Source organism: Vicugna pacos, chromosome 7 (assembly GCF_048564905.1).
Source record: "Vicugna pacos chromosome 7, VicPac4, whole genome shotgun sequence".
Taxonomy (NCBI): domain Eukaryota; kingdom Metazoa; phylum Chordata; class Mammalia; order Artiodactyla; family Camelidae; genus Vicugna; species Vicugna pacos.
In genome coordinates, this window is record NC_132993.1 from 63,511,508 (window position 1) to 63,527,042 (window position 15,535).

The 15,535-nt window shown below is 39.7% G+C and overlaps 1 protein-coding gene across 7 annotated transcripts in view; it reads left to right on the plus strand.

Annotated features, from left to right (window-relative positions):
- Nucleotides 1-15,535, plus strand: part of MTERF1 (mitochondrial transcription termination factor 1) — a 415,935-nt gene that overhangs the window by 260,338 nt on the left and 140,062 nt on the right. Inside the window, exon 8 of one of the 7 annotated variants that reach the window (XR_012074509.1) lies at nt 9,460-9,570. The exons of the other annotated variants lie outside the window; for them this stretch is intronic. The gene's annotated coding sequence lies outside the window, so the exon portion shown is untranslated. Of the gene's footprint in view, nt 1-9,459; nt 9,571-15,535 lie in introns of those variants that run through there. 7 annotated transcript variants of the gene reach the window in all.

Consider the following 15,535-nt stretch of genomic DNA (forward strand, 5'->3'; position numbering starts at 1 on the left):
GTTGCCTTTGCTTTTGCTCACATTTTATTGATTTTGCAATAGTGGTGAACACAGGAATAAAAAAGCCCCCAAAGTGGACATACAAGGCATATCACATTACTAAATGATAACAAACAGATGACATTCAGAATGTATAATCGATAGCACTCAGTATTTCACTAGATCAAAAATATACTTTGAAACAGCCTGGATTCATTAAAAAAGTATAGTTTTTTTTTTTATGAAAAGAGTCAATTACAGACTCATGATATATCCCATGAGGAGAAATAAATCCAAATTTCTAAAATAGAGACTGCTGAGCTAGCTCAGCTTCATGTGAAATTCAGAGTATCTCAGGACCATGAGTTATTTATTTCCTAACACTGAGCACTGCATGCAGTGAGTCTGAGTCAGAAGGCGTCTGGGCCTCGGGGGAGGCCAAACCACAGGGAAAGGAAAGTCATGGTCCAGAGACAGATGTCCTTGGCCCCCCAAGAAAAAGTACCCAGAATGTTTGACTTATTCGTTAACTATTTAAAGAATTGTGAAATATAACACATATATGGAAAAGTGATAAAATCTGAAGATGTGTTTAATAAGTGTCCCCTGTGTGACCACGAACCTGGTCAAGAGACCAACCACTGCCAATACCCCAGAAGCTCCCATGTGTTCCCTCCGACCCCTAATCATCTTCTTTCCTTCAAAGGTTAGCACTTTCCTGACTTTTCTGATTATCACCCCTTCGCTTTTCTTAATACTTTTGCCATCTGATTATGTATCTCTAAACACTAGAGTGTAATAATGCCTGTTTTTGAATTTTATATGAATAGATTCATAGTGTACGTGTTCTTTTGTGTCTGGCTTCTGTCACTTGATATGATACAGTTAGGTGTGGCTGAAATTCATTTATTTTCATTGCTGTATAATTTTTCATTATATGCTATACTGCAATTCATCTATCCCTCTGCTGTTGATAGGAATATAGGTAGTTTCTATGTTTTGGAGATAATGTTGCTATGGATATTCTTGTGTATGTTTGTGTCCTGGTCCACCTGTGCAAAAGAGTATATACTTAGGGTTATGCATATATTTAATGTAACTAGGTAATGTCAAAGTAATTGTATCAATTTACAGCCCCACAGGGAGTGTGTGAGAGTTGTCATTGCTTCATATCATCACCTATGTTTGTTACTATCAGACTTTCCATTTTTGCCAGTTTGGTGGGAGTATAGTGTTACAAGATTAACTTCTATTATCTTTCTTAGGAATCATTTATAATGATAGTTAAGTCTAATTTATATAAGTAAAAAAAATAGAAAAATAAAATAGAGAAAAAATATAGGTGTTTTATTGATACAAAAGTGAACATTAGATTAAATAAGGCAATGTGGCAATCAGCATATTTCTCTTTCAATTAAACCCATTATTATAACCATATAACTTGGTGATTTAAAGCAAGAATAAAAATAGTGTGCTTGATGTCTTATAATTTGTGCCTATCTTAGTAAATATAGTTAAACTGATGATAAAATAGATAAATGAATGGTCCACTAAGACATGTTAAATGCAGTCTCCTCACCTATGCGGATTTCTTAACTCTTTGTTGTTTTCCATTGATCTGTTTATTACCATGATGATTCTGCACTGTTTTAACCACTAGAGTTTTATGACTGTCTTGGTATTTAGAAGGCCATAACATTTGTCTTAGTTTCTGCTAAAACTAGAGCCATTTTCCCTTTCTGGACAACACCGTACTTTGCTGCTTTTTAAAAACATTAATAATGAGGTAGAAATTATGCAACATTAAGACCCCGGCACTGATCAGAGAATTTCACTTTCTTTTTCTATCTTATCCAGTAGAATGTCAGGTAATACTTATATTTTACCAGTTCTGCCTCCAACTTTCTGATGAATGTGAGATTCTTCTTTAGTCTAAGTCAGACTGACTATGATCTCCAGAGCTGGCTTGGTCTCCCATGATGGTGTGGACCACAGAGGGTGGTTCACATGTGCAGCCAAGTTTCTGCAGGCATGACTGAGCTGTTGGAAGTACAGGGGTTTTTCTTAGCTATGAATGTTGTATATATGTTTGCGTATTTGCTCAAAGATTCTCATTTCCAGATATGTCTTGAGAATTTCTTATAGGTATGCTCTTATGTGTTTAGTACTTTTTATGATATTTTAAGTGAAATCTTTCCTTCTATTACATATTTATTATTTCTACTGTATAGGAAAATATTTTATTTTTATTGCATTAATCTTTTGGGAGGGAGTTCACTGAAGAAAAACATACTGCCAAAGATTGAATGTTTGTGTTCTCCCTAAATTCATATGTTGAAGCCCAGTTCCCAGTGTAATAGTATTTAGAGGTGGGATGTTTAGGACATGATTAAGTCACGAGGGCAGAGCTCTCATGAATGGGATTCGTGACACTATAAAAGAGATCCCAGAGATTTCTCTTGTCCCTTCTTCCTGTGAGGACACACTGAAAAGTGGTGTTATGAACCTGGAAGCAAGCTCTCACCAGATACAAAATCTGCTGGTGCCTTGATCTTGGACTTCATAGCCTCCAGGCTGAGAAGTAAGTGTTTGCTGTTTATAAGTCAGCTAGTCTATGGTATTTTTGTTATAGCAGCCAGAACAGACTAAGGCATGTACATATGAAAAAATGCTCAGTAAATGTTAAAAAAAACTCTACCACCCTTTTAATCAAACCCTAGATTAGAAACAGAAATCTCCCTTTTGTCACTAACACCTCCTAAGAGTAACTACTATTTAGACTTCTAATATTATTAAATGACTTTTCCTGTTTAGAACTTAAGTAAATTTAAGACTCATTTAGAATTAACCCTTTTGTACTTGAATTGTTGCATTTAACATTTATATTGGTGTAAGTAGTTGTAGTACTGACTACTGTGTATAATGTTTTGTTTTGTCGGTTTACCACAATTTGTCTATTTTACTGTTGATAGGCATTGGTGTAGCCTCCTGTTTGAGGCTATTTCAAATAGTGCTGCTATGAAAATTTTTGTACATGTGAAGTATGTATGCATTTCTGTTGGATATATGCCTAGGCGTAGACTGTCTGGGTAATAAGATGTACATATATTCAGCATCATATGAATAGATGCTGCCAGATTTCCAGGTAGATGAACCAGTTTATAGTCCCACCAGCAATGTGTACGTTCCTCTTAAGTCAAATGATAGAACATGGCCCACATTACAAAACCCTGCTCTGGTTAGTCTAGATTGGAAGCTTTGATGAGCGCCCTGGTGGAAGACTGCTGGGTTTTTGGTGGCATTTCTCTCATCTCATTTCTTGGTAGTTGGGCAGCTATCTGCTTCCCTACCAAAGATCCAGTATTTCCCGCAGTGATATATGTCAGAGAAGATGTAGTCAGTGACTCACTCTCTGGGGCATGGCTCTGCTGCTCAAAGTTAAAAAATGACTGTCCTAATCAGTCCTTGTACTGCATACCTTCTTTATGCTGTTCAGTGCTTTGAACAAAAGCTGGTCTGAATCCAAATGCTATTATGGAAATCTTGACAAATTTAGCACAATTTGGCTATAAATTCTTCCAGATCTTTAGCAATCTCAGGAAGGCAATATGCACATGCTTCTTCAGTTGATTTTCAATAGCTTTTCTTTATCTTTCAGGCTAGTATTAAAATGTCTTTCTAAAGTAATGATATCTTTGTTAAGGAAAGCTTTTCATTAAAGGTACCACAGAGTTATTAAAGACTTCTAAGGGAATAATGGCTGATCCAGTGAAGCTACCCATAAAAACCCTATAAAATTTTTTTTTATCTGAAGGTTTTCTCTCTTCAGCTGCCAAAGTATGCAATCTACATTGCCTTTATTAGCAACTGCCATTAAGTTAGTCTCTACCTGCAGTACCATTGAAAATAACCCATTGTAGCGTTTCCATGGTGAAATCACTAGAAATCTATTTATTTCAAAGCTTTGCACTATTTGTCACCTTTCCAAGCTACCAGGCACAGATACTGAAAACCCATTTTTATGTGAGCACACTCTATTACTCTCCTCCTGTCACAGATTTTTATTCCTTACTGTGATGACTCTGTTTCTTCTTAGGGAAACTCAGTGCAGAGAGCCCCCACATGTGGGTCCTATTATAGACTGCACTACCCGGTTGCAACTATGCCTTAATTTTCTTTTCTGGAAAACAAAGAAAAACAAAGCCAGCCACTCATACTAATAGACTTAAATATCTGTTCCATCATCTTGTGAGCTTGGATTTCCTCTTGACCAAGTTTCCAGGCAAGAGGCAGATAAGCCAATCAAACACATAGAGAATATTAGAATCCACAAGCTGAGTGATGATAAAGGGACGAGTCAGCCCTGTTGGGGTCTTACAGTGATGGCTCATGAAGCAGGCAGATCCCAGAATAGTCATTAGAAGTAACCACAGGGAGAGATAATGGAATTGGACATTGTCCTGTTACCACACATTCTGACCAAGGTTTACACATAACATTTTTTATAAGCAGTCTGTCATTGTGACATTTTGAGCAATGTATTGTTGGCATGTGGGTCATGGCAACAATCAGGCACTTTGATTTTTGGTTGGCCAAATAAAATTGCAACACTATACGGTGGTTTTATTCCAAGCCTGTTCATATGGGATAGGTGTTAGCCACATCCTCTTGAGTAACACAGACTGGGGGGAACCTAACAGCATCTTCAAGTCTAGGACAATGCTTGGCACATAGTGGAAAACCTAACAACTGCTTATTGAATTAATGAGGGACTAAGTAAATGAACAGAACAATGAGTTTGGTTCTCCTCCAAATATCTTCTAGGCCTCAGTTAACTCTTGCAGGACTGACTTCTTATGTGAGGAAGGGAAGCTGAATTCAGAGTTCTCTGAGAGGTTTCCACTCGATTCCCCTACTGTACAGTGCAGAAAACCCCAACTCCCTTTTTGACCAAATGGGATCAGAGCCAACAGGATCCCACAAGGGCTGGTCTGATGAAGGGAACTCTCTCAGAACTGTAGGTATTCCAAAGTCAGGAATGTGGGTCAAGTTCTCTCCCCTGGGAGCTGGGGTAGGAGAACCCTTGGATTAGTTTCTAGTAAGCCAGAAAGAGGAATCAGAACAGATGCCCCAAACCCAGGGTCAGGAGAAGCCGTGTGTAACCAGGGAAAAGATGAAAACGGAAGGAATCAGGAAACCAGAGAGTCAAGAAAGGAGCAGGACTTGGTCAGTAAGTAGTGATAATCTACAATTACCTAGACTCTGTGTCTCTGTGCAGTGTGGTGTGGGAGGGGCTTCTAGGCCTGAGGGGCTAAGGACGGGGCAGGTGGGTGACACGTCCTGGGATCATGTATATTCAGCACCTGGATTTTAGTGACTTGAATGGTCACCCTGGGCTCAGCAGATATGGACTTAGTGGACTCCTAGGTCCAGTACCAAGACCTGTAAAACAACCTGCCCCTCATTTCTTCATGAAGACATTGGGTAAAGGACACAGGGTGAGTGTGAGTGGAGAGAAGAAAAGAATGAACTGTTGGTGCCTAAGATCACTCAGTATTATCAAAGCACAGGCTTACAGTTTCAGACCTTTTCTATCAAGTTTCAAAAATCAACAGTTTTTAATCTTTCAAAAGGAAAAGACATGAAAATGATCTACCCAGTGGTTTTCCTAAATTAATTCACTACCTGGAAACTAATGACTCTGTCCCTGATGACTTCTTCTGACTAATTCTCTATGGTTCAATTTCTTCTATGCACATCTGCTTGTTAAGCTACTACGAAGCCCAAGCAGAATATAATATGTAATACAGAACTGGAGGGAGGGGTGGAATCCCAATTACTGTTCAGTAGAAGTGCGAAGTACTCAGAAAATAATCATGATGCTCACAAGGCATCGTCTTGTGAAAAAGGAAAATCCCTCAAGACTTAGCTAGAAATAAGCTGTCCTCTCACCTCTTTGTGGGAAAATGTCCTGGCTTGAGACATTCAAGAACTCAAGTGAAGGTGTCCCTTCATCTTGTGTGCTTTGGGCCTTTCCCTGCAGTCACTGGGAGCTGCACACCCAGCACTGACAGTATCTCCAGCACCTCCAGGTGGTACCTTCCTCTGGGATCCTGGGATTTTGTGAGCCAGATGGTTGGGACTAACTCAGCATCTGTTTCCCAGATCTCTTCCAGGGGAAATGTAGCTTCCAATTTCCTTCGTCTTCTGCCTTGCTCCTCATGACACTAGAGCCTAGTGAGAAAATGAAACTGCCTAACCATGTTTGAAATTCTCTCGACTTCTTCAAATGTGTGAACAGAATGAGAAACTCCACTTGCTTCACTGATTAACATTCCCAATTACATTGTGCCTTGTTAATTTTCCCATTGATAATACTATAGTTGGCAGACACACCTTTGGTTGTTGGTTTTTCCTTTCCTAGACCTATTCATTTTCTGCTGTTCTTTGTGTGAGGGGTATGTACTGGCTTTGTGAAATCCCTGTAGCAAGTTGTGAATGATGTATGAAGTGAAAAGTCTTTACGCAGGGCACAGTAGGAATACAGAAAGTGCTGTGAGTTCACCGCTGGGCTGAGTTTTTGACTGTGTACTTGAGTCAGAGATATCCTGCATTCATCCGACACTGCCTCAAAATCCCAGGAGCTCTCAACTGGTGGCAAGGGGCACAGTCCTGCAGAAAGGCAGAGAGATGAATTTATTGACCTCCAAAAGTCCTTTTTGGCACTGTGATTCTGCTTTCACTACAGGTAGGTTTTTTTTTTCCCTGTAATTTTAACAAAGGAATAGGAATAGGAATCCACGGTCTGAGTCCAGAGTGAAGAAAATTAACCCATTCCCTAGCCTGTGGTATGGGAACGTAAGGGGAAGAGACTGGCAATTGTCAACACCCTGCAGGCCCATATCACCAGGAAAGGATGTCTCTTCATGCCAACCTGAGAGAGAATTTGTTATTCTCTGAGGAGCCAGGAAGAGAGCTAGCCTTGTGATTTATATGGTATTTTCCTTTTAAGGAATCAGGACTCTCTGAGAATTAGCACAGTTTTTCTATGAGCTGAGTGTCACATTTGTGCATGAGCTGAAATCCTACCATGTTTCAAAACTAGATGCTTAATCATCCAACAAATATCTTATACAATCAATTAGACATTATCCAGTGTCAGCTTATGGACTCCTGGATTAACTGATTCAGGTACAGCAGGGATGTGAGGGACAGGAGCTGAATACTCAGGCACTGACCACTTACTGCTAGTTGTGGCTTCCTTGAAGTTGGACAGAGAGGGTTAACAGCAGCTCTGGTTGTGAGGAGTGGAAGCAGAAGGGACAGAGTCCTCCCACTCAGCCTCTTACTCATTTCTTTCTCCCAACAGTAAGCCCAGGAATTTCAGTCTTGAATCCTTTCTTCTGGGTGCGCGTAGGGGAAGAACTAAGCAACTCTTTGTTTAAGTAATATTAGGGGGTGAACAATGTTGTGGCTCATGCTGCTCCTTAATGACACTTATGGCAATGCTGAATAATAGAGTAATAATTCTAGTTTCATTTTTATGGTTGATTTTTTGTTATCCTTCCTCTCCTACCCCAATCTCACTAACCCAGCTCAATGAGCATTGCCTACTTTACCTCTCTTGTCTCAGAGGATGGGAAATTAGTATCTAACCTGATAGACTGACATTCAAACAGAATCACTGATCTTCCAAATTTCACCTCTTCCCAGAATCCTCAGGCATTTATGATTAGGTTTTAGGCATTCCATCCAAAGTCAGACTCTCTTTAGATACAGGATTGAAGAAAGAACAGACCCATGGCCTGCCAGTCTCAGGCTTCCACTTAAATGACCACATCCTGTACCCTCATTCACAACATGGCGGATAGCGAACCTAGGGGAGGCCCATGGGGGAGCAAGATACCTCCTAGAAAGCCAGGTTAAAAAAAAATGATGGATCCTTTAATCCTGAAGAGAAGAAAGCAGAGACGTAATGATTTTCAAGGACCGGAAAAGAGATTCCAGAGAGAATGGGGAGCAGTTGTGTTGAAATCAGTCTGGAAAGAAGGAATGATCTCAGTGCACAACCAGGGAAATTTGTATGAGAGGCATTATATAAATCATTCACCTGACTCTTCCCAACTCTTGTCTTCTATATGGAGTGGTTTCATTTTGTTCCTTGAATCAGTTTTTTCAGAGTACTGAAAATAACAGAAGATTCTGAAAAGGGGAATACTTTGTAGAATGGTTGGGGTAGAATCTTTCGAGAACTTTGCTCATTGTTGGCTGTGGGTTAGAACAGAGAGCAGGTTTACAGCTCTAAACAGTTTGGCAAGTCCATTTTGGGAAAATTGGTACTTTCTATTCATGTGTTATTATGACATTTCAAGTTCCCATCTCATAATCTTTCTTGTCCCAGGCCATTTGCCCATACTTCCTTTCCAAATAAACTTGGTGCCTGCATTTCTTGTGTATGCCTAAGGAATTCTGTGTCTTATTTTCTCCTTCTGTGTCTCTTGATGACTATTAGGTGGCCATTTATCCATCCATTGCCTGCCAATATTCTATGCATCAAAATGCATACATAAGCCAAAATGGTGAAAAGGAGGGGGTAATAGCAGAGTGCCTGCCACTTAAGTTAAAACAATCCATTTTAACTCCAAGGGGGAAGATCCAACCTTAGGTCTCCTGTATACCTAGGAATATCTTTTCCTACTGAGACTTTTCCCTTATTTTAAGTAGCCTGAAAATAACTGGTCCAAGGAATCAAATGAAACCTCTCAGCATCAAAAGCAAGAGCCTTAAGTAAAGGTGGTAACACAAATCCTGAGACACTAAGGTTTGTCTGAACTCAAAATTCAACAGGGTTTTATCACTCAACATGTTATGAAAATCTGAATTGGATTTTACAAAAAATGACTGTGGGCTCTGGGTCCATTTGGAGCATATTAAACCACTGAGATACAAAACCTTTTTCTCTCTAGTAATAAAGATCAAACAGAATCCCAAATGCAAATTTACTCCATCCTTTCACCAGTAGATCATTTCCAACTACTAGACAATGCCTGAGGAAGCAGTTGAAAGCACCCCACCCTTAGGAAGAGTCATGTCTGGGTGGCAGGGACAGGCCTGCTGTAATGCCACTGCTTGGGCTCATCAGTGACAGCACAGACAACAAATTTCACATTTCCTTCCAGCATCATTGTCAGAACATTCAACATGGAAACCACATGCTCCAAACAGCACCGCTTGAGGGAGGCACAACCTATTCACACCCTCAGCGGTGAGAGATCGCGCCGGTCTATGACATGGGAAATTGCTGAGCGCTCCTCCAAGCTCTGCACCAGCCCTTGGTGATTTCTTACAGATATTTACTTTTGCACATGGCGTATAGAACATTAAAAGGGTTTTGAAAAATCCCTCAGTTTTTTAACTTCTGAAGGATTATTAACTTCAAAGTCTGAAGAAATGTCGCCTTTCTATCTTTGGAAATGCCAGGAGCCTTTGCATATCCCTACCACAGTACCAAGCAACCCCCAGCAGAGAAGAACGATTACTGCCTCGGTGGCGAGAGGATGGCTTTTGATCTCTTAACATATTGGAAATTACTTAAAGGTAAGCCATCTGCTAGCTGAGGAACAAAAACAGATTACATCACACCCTGCTAGAAAGATTGTGTTAAATCCTGTATATCAAGGCTTTTAATAATTCTATATTAAGTCAGCTAATAGGATTAGGTACACATCTTCTTTAGGCTTATTTCCTCAACTATTAAAAAAAAACTTTTTGTGTGTATTTGACGATCTGCAAAATTCAAGAGTATTCCACTGTGAATAAAAAGGGTTCTTTCAAGAGGAAGCATTTCTTCAGATCACCACTGCTCTCTTAAAGAGGTGTACAGCAGAAGTGCCTTTTCAGAGAAGTTTGTAGGGGGAGGGGAAGCCAATGCATTTCTGTTGTTGCTAATGTAATTTATTGCCTGTGTGTTACAAACCTGCCTACAAGAGCTTCATACCTGCATTGTTCTTCTTCAATCAGTCATGGGTGGGATCCAGGCAGGTGAGGGAGGTGAGGATGCCTGATTACCTCAATAAAAGCAGCAATTAATGGTAACCATGGTTGACAGTTCACCATGAGGTTGGTATGGCACAAGGATTGGGGATGATAAAGGAATAAGCCTTGATTAATAAGAGCTTAGAGCATCTGCAAGACTGGACAGTCCCAGCCTTGAGAAAGCCTGCACGCTAAAACTATGCAATGCAAGAAAACTCGCATTCTAAAATTATCCCATGCCCATATCATACACTGTCCTGCCCATCTGTGGTCTGCTCCAGGTCATGGGAATATTACAGTATATTTGCTTGATTACATATGGGGAATAAAAAAAAAGGGTCTTCTTTATTCTTTGCCCCTTCTTTCACTAATTTGCTTAGTGTTATTCTATAATCCCAGAGCATTAAATATGCACATGATATAAATTAACCTCTACTCATTGCTTCTAAATCTTTTATAAGAGGTTCATTTACTCACTCTGGGATACTAAATGTTGAATAAAGTTTTAGCGGTGATAATAACAAACACTTTATCTCTCAGTGGTCCTTGAAGTAGTACTTTAAAACAAACAAAAAAAGGTCTCAGGCCTTCTGAGATAAAGACAATTCTTATCTTGGTGACAGCAGGGGGTTACAAATAATCATTGAGAGCCAAGTAAAATGCAGGATTCAGCGTATTTAGAAACCAGTATTGAGTGTTGCATATTGAAAGCACTTAAGATTTTTGTTAAAATATATTTCTAGGAGATTACTAGAAATGATTGACATGATTTTGCTTTGATTACTAAATGCTGTATAATAAAATGAATTTAATTTTGCTATTGCACAAATGAGAAAGGAAAACAAAAATCAGTAGCCCCAACATTTAGTTGTTTGTTATATGTTATACCTTGATGAAAATGGCCCAAGCTTTCTTTGTGTGTGCTTTACAAACATAATAAGCATAATTAATAATAAATCTAATGATAGCCGCCGTATATTGAGGTACTTTATTCATTAGCACTTTGAAAAAATTGCCTCTAATCCTTAGTGTTTTGGAGAGGTGGATATTACCACTCCCTGTTTACTGGTGAGAAAACTGAAATTCAAAGTGGTTTAAAGGTACTTGCAGCAAGTGGAAGAGTAAGGATTCAAGCTAAGGTTTGATACCAAAGTCCCCATCCTCTCTGTCACACCTGGCTACTCCCAAATTTGTAGGGGCCAAGAGACCAGTGGTAACCTTGCTTGTCACTCAGTTACTTGGCTTAGCTTTGTTTGAGTCCAGTCTTTGAATGGATGGACGGGATGATGCCATTTCCTTTGAGATGCTCAGAGTTCAGTCAGAGGATCTCACATTATGCCCCTTCAGGCCAGTCCCTGCTGGGTACTGATGTCCTTTCCACTAGTTAGTTGATGTAGCCAAAACAAGGCATTGGAAGTCTTTTCCCAGGCCAAGAGTTTCTCTTTCACTAGTCATCAACTTTAAGTTCTCAACTTTACTTTTATTTTTTTTTTTACATTAAAAAAAAAAACTTTAACCACCTTACTTGTTTGCTAGCAAATCCCAACAGAGGAAAAAATATATGTCCCAACAAAAACCTGAAATAAGAGAAAAACTCAGGAGTGTGATGAAAAATATCACATGCAGTATTGATTCTGGAAATGGGGAAACCTATGTGTAATAATACCATCATGTTATTTGCTAGTTGAATTATTCCTAGGTAAGAGGGAAGTAAATGCATAATAGTACTTAAATAAATATCTATTGAATACATGTATTAGTTAAAGTAGTACTAGCTGTTATAATAAACAATCTCCCAAATGTCTTAACTCTCATACAATAGCATAATATGAGATTCCTGGGAGGCTGGCCTTCCATGTAGTCTTCCATGATTTCAAATTCTTTCCATGTTGCAGCTCTGCTGTCCTTAACACGTGGCTGTAGGGTCAATAGATTTATCTGCATTAGGATGGAGAAATGGGAAAAAGCATGGAGAAGAGCTCCTAGGAATTGTCTGTGGGCCAGGAGAGGGATTGGTGCCCATCACCTCCACTTACTTTTTATTGGCTAAAACTCAGTCACATGGCCATATCCCACAGGAAGAGAGGCAGGGAAATGTACTCTATGTAGTAACTAATTGTATACTCAGGAAGAAGAGAAAATAGGCTTGGTGATCAACTGGTGGTCTCTTCCACGGTATTCCACAGTAATCTATAAAGAGAAGAGTGACTTCCAGGTGCTCTGAATTTAGAATTACCTTGAGAATCAAAGTAGATCTATGTATTTTATTCAGATTGAAATACCTACTACAAACCACCATTTATATTAGACTGCTAAAAATGAAAGGAATTACCGTAAGCATAATGCTGTCCTGATTTGATGAATACTACCAAAGCATTGATGAATGCTCCTTCTAGCAATGCCATTTATCCCGTATTATTTTTTTCTTATTTTTCTTAATTCTAGCACCTAGCACTCAATCAACATGTGCATTCAATGAATGGCCTTCTAGGGTTGACTGTGAATCTTTTGCACAATGTGATAGAGATGATGGCCCAAGTAACATGGTGAATCAATTCTGGTTTTGTTGTTATTAATTCAACCATGCTCTGTGGCAGTGGCCTTAGTCACACTTACTCACCACTCCAAAAATGGGTGTTATTTCTGCTCTGTAACATACCTTCTGGTGTGATGAAGGATTTTACTAAAGTCTGCTGTTGCCAATCTAGACTCCTGGAAGTAAATCAGCAGCCACATTGTACAATGGAATGAGTAGAAAGAAGCCTGCATTGACTTATATCTGCCTTCATTTTAGCTGAGTTATTTATTCCCTCTGAGCCTCAGTTTCCTCATTCAGAAAGTGAAAATAATAACACCTGCCTTCCCTAGTTCTATGTACAGTAATTTATTTATAAAGGAACCAGGATATAGTAGAATACAGTTGGCACTGAATAAATGGTCATCGCTGTCATCAGCATTAACAATGACTGATCATTTATAATCTTAGCTTTCATAGTAAAAATTATCAACATCATGCAGTTTTGTTCCTATTAGATGTGTTCTGTAGGAAAACTTAACATCCAGAGGCAACACCATAACAGGTTTTCCAGCCTCCTGCTGTCATCTGAAACCCTGTTGAGCAGCTATAACCCTGGGGACAGATGACCATCCACTGGATGCCATGTCAGCTAAAAGCTTGAGCTGCCACATTTACCCCTGTTTGCATTGGGTTGAGTCAGTCTGCCTTTAGCTTCCATAAGAGTAAACAGTGAAGTAAACCAATGAAGCTCTAATGACTCAGTCCCACACAGCCTTCATAAGGGATCTTAATCTAGTTCAATACCTGCCAGCAGGTTTAGAATATTGGAATGAATCTACTACTGCCTTGAATTAGCGACCTTGGCTCAGAAATGACATATTTTTATATCAGAATATCAGAAACCTTTCTTTTCTGTGTTTCCTGATGCGTAACATTTTAAAAGACCGGAATGGCCTTTAGCTAATACAGATCAATTTCCACTCAGCTTCAGTCACCATTTAATTACTGTTGACTTCTTTAACCTTTCTTACTTCCTTTATGGATTGTATTTCTTTCCACTCTACTGCCATTTAATTTATTCAGTGACATAATCAAACTTAAAATTATATGATAAGGTTTCACATTGTTCTTCTTTTCTTATATTTTCTATTGTGCTGACTTATTTAGAAACCAATTATTTCCTGAAGGAGAAAAAAATTTAATGAGCCTACTTTTTACTTAATCTCTATATTCACTGCTTAGATCTTGATTCGTTAAAAGAGCACTCTCTGATTTCCTACTTTGCACGTTTTAGAGCGATGGAACCCTGCCATTCCCTTTAACATTCCTATAGTATTTACCTGTAGAGAAGAGCACTGTATACTAATTTACATATTAAAAAGAAAAATGAAATCTTAAAGTGAAAACCAACCACTAATAGTGCAAAGAGTGTTGTCAGAATGAAACAAGAGCAGGAATTGTCTTCTTTCTGAGTGCTCATTTTTGTCATCACTGATCTAGGCATGAAGGTCATAGAGGAAAGACCATGAGCTTTAGAGTTAGACACTTACTGGGTCAAAACCTGGCTCTGCAACTCAGAAGCTGTATGTCTTTTGGCACAATTCTTGGCTTATCTGAACTTGTCTCCTTCCCTGGAAAATAGAAATCGTTGTTCTGGCTCTCAAGACCATGATGATGATTAAACAAAATACAATCTGTAATGTGCCTGGCATATATGCATTTTCTTCCAGCACTTAAGTACATTTGAACCTACCAGTGGGACTACAGCCTGAGCTTGGGTTCTCCTGAAAAAAGAAGCTGGGGCAAAGACTTCTGTATCACTACTTTCCCAGCTGTCAGAGGGGCAAGGGGAGTGAAGCAGGGAAGGAGGGAGAGCCAGTATGAGTGTGCATAGTTAAGAGAGCTGCCACTTGGGTAGTCTTCCTGATGCTGGCTGTGCTCCTGCCTGGCTGTGTTCTGTAGCAGCAGCTCTAACTCCACAGCATGATCAGGATTGATTACTGTTGTCTATACAGTAACTCCCTTCTTTGCCAGCTGGTCCACTGGCATGAAGAGTCCACAATGCATTCATTAAACGTTCAAGTTCAATGGAACACTGTCTGTGCACCTAGTAGACGTGCCCCTCCCCCTTCACCCCATGGTGGAAACCAGAACCTTAACTCTGTGGAAACAGAAATTACAAATGTCACCAGTGAGTTGCTGTCCCTTCAGTGTGACTGTAAGCTGCCTTTCATCCTTCCCCCTTACGGGCATTGAGGAGAACACATTCACCAGGTTAATTGTCTCATAACTCGTACCAGAGGCCCTTTTCATCCACTCACAGGAAAGGTAGCACATCTGGCATGGTAGATGTGATGGGGTCTAACACCTGGCTAAATTTAAGATACTTTTACGTCATCTATCGTGATCCCTCAGGATTTTTCAGAGCCAGACAGGTAAATTGAAACAGGGATATGAAGAAAACCACCACATTTGTGTCCTTCAAGTCTGATAGTGGCACCAAGCTCTGCAGTTCCTCCTGGGATGCAGCATTGCTTCTGATTTATGGTCTTGGCCAGAGATAGAGGCAGTTTCTACTTGGCACTTCCTACCCGAATGGCCTTTACCCCACAAATCTGGGAACCAGTGTGCAAGTTCTATCAGCTGATAAATGTATTTACCCAACGACATACTCAGAGTATGAGAAATAACCTCGAGATGGGTCTGTGAATACTCTGGATCCACTGTGAGATAATCTTGGGCCCAAACTTGATTATCATGGCTCCTGTCACCCACTAGTCAAATTTTTATCCCATGGGGGTGCTAAGTCCATTGCATTTCCAGATTGTGTTTGCATGAATGACTAGCAGGGTCCTATGGCATTCTAAACTTGCATATTCACATGGGACCCTTTGTCAGAAGGTGCAAAGTCAGGACATATAGTGCATCATTGTCAGGTTGAGCCTGGATGAATTTTATCAGAAACCATGCAGACCTAGTCACCACAGTCGTGGCTGGAGTTAG